The 1,979-nt window shown below is 44.3% G+C and overlaps 1 non-coding gene across 1 annotated transcript; it reads right to left on the reverse strand.

The window, feature by feature from the left end:
* Positions 1–532: 532 nt before the first annotated feature.
* LOC120269593 lies at positions 533–639 on the reverse strand. The gene has a single exon (XR_005539241.1). It is a non-coding gene; the product is annotated as a small nucleolar RNA R71 (small nucleolar RNA).
* Between the last annotated feature and the right edge of the window lie 1,340 nt (positions 640–1,979).

Genomic DNA, 1,979 nt, shown 5'->3' on the forward strand with positions numbered 1-1,979 from the left:
CGTTTTCTTTCTTTTGGTGCAGCACCAGGTTATGACCCGATGGAACAGCTCAATATTGATTGAAGGAGATCCTGAGCTTGAATACGCACTTAGAAGAAAAGGGAAAGAACCTGTACAAGAACAGTCTAATTCAGCTGACTTGGAAATAGAAGAATCTGAAAACATGGCAGGACAGAATGAGCAACAGCGAACACTATCCGATTATGCCAGACTTTCAGTATTGGGGATACAGTCGAGTATTGTGCATCCCTGATTACAGCTCAGAATTTTGAGCTGAAGCCGGCATTCATCCATATGTTGCAGCAGTCCGCACAATTCAACGGTTTGGCCGATGAGGATCCAAATAGTCATATAGAGCTTTCTCGAGATGTGCGACATGCTGAAGATAAATGGGGTTACGGATGATGCCATCAAATTACTGCTTGGGAGAGCAAAGTAGTGGCTACACTCATTACCTAGAGCATCGATTACTACTTGGGAGGAGATGGCAGAAGCTTTTCTAGCACGTTACTTCCTTCCCAGAAAATCAGCAAAGCTTAGGAATGAGATCTCATCCTTTGTTCAGTTGGAATTGGAGTCTCTATTCGAGACGTGGGAAAGGTTCAAGGAGCTCTTGAGAAAGTGCCCGCAACACGGATTACCGAAGTGGATGATTGTTCAAACCTTTTATAATGGTTTGAACCCGAGTACAAGGCAACTCTTGGATGCGGTAGCAGGAGGTACCTTAGGTAGCAAGACCCCCGATGAGGCCCATCAGTTGATTGAAGAAATGGGGTTAAATAGCTACCAATAGAATGCTAGGGAGAAGAAAAAGGTGGCTGGTCTCCATGAAATTGACGCGGTAACTTCATTGGCGGCCCAAGTAGAGAATATGAGTAAGTAGTTAGATCACTTAACTTCAAATAGAGTGGCGGCCGTGACTAATTGCCCGATCTCTATTGGAGACGTTTCTTCAGTGGAAAATGTTGATTTTGTAGGTAATGGCATGCGACCTCAAGGAAATCCATATAGCAATATCTACAATTCAGGTTGGAAGAATCATCCCAACTTTTCATGGAGTAATCAAGTTCTACAAAAGGCCATGGGACCACCAGGTTTCCAACAACAACAAGCTCCTCAAAGTGGAAAACAGGGTCTCAGGTTTGGAAACCCGATGAGTGACCTAGAGAAGCACTTGACTAGATTCATACAATCTGCAAATACAAGGTTTGAATCAGTTGAGTCTACACTTCGCAACCACACCGCCTCTTTGCATAACCTTGAAAATCAAGGGGGGCAAATTGCGAAGTCTCTCTCCGAAAGGCCACATGGAAGTTTACCAAGCAACACAGAAACCAACCCTAGAGAGTATGTGAAGGCGATCACTTTGAGAAGTGATCGTGAGGTTGAAGGTAGGGTTTCGAGTGAGAAGCCAAAAGAACATGCACCCGAGGTTATAGAGGTTGATAGAGGGGACAAGCAAAGAGAAAAAGGTGGCACCCCCACCTTTCAAACTAAGAATCCCTTATTCCCACTAGATTGAAAAATGACCAAGGGGATGAACAGTACAAGAAGTTCCTGAGTTTGTTCAAGCAACTCCATATCAATATTCCTTTTGTTGAGGCATTGGCCCAAATGCCTAAGTATGCGAAGTTCTTGAAATGACTTGTTGACCAACAAGAGGAAGTTGGAGGAGAGTGCTTTAGTGGTTTTAGATGCTTCATGCTTGGCAGTGTTACAAAAGAACATGCCGAACAAGAAGAAAGACCCGAGAAGCTTCATCATTTTGTGTAACATTGGCAACTTAGGTGAGGAAATGGCATTGGCGGATTCAGGGGCAAGTATCAACGTCATGCCATACACCTTCTTCGAAAAGCTAGGCTTGGGAGAGCCTAGGCCTACTCAGATGACTTTACAGTTGGCGGACCGAACGGTGCGACATCCGAGAGGCATCATCGAAGACGTGCTTGTTAATGTGGATAAGTACATTTTTTCTGGTT

Source organism: Dioscorea cayenensis, chromosome 9, assembly GCF_009730915.1.
Source record: "Dioscorea cayenensis subsp. rotundata cultivar TDr96_F1 chromosome 9, TDr96_F1_v2_PseudoChromosome.rev07_lg8_w22 25.fasta, whole genome shotgun sequence".
Classification (NCBI taxonomy): Eukaryota; Viridiplantae; Streptophyta; class Magnoliopsida; order Dioscoreales; family Dioscoreaceae; genus Dioscorea; species Dioscorea cayenensis.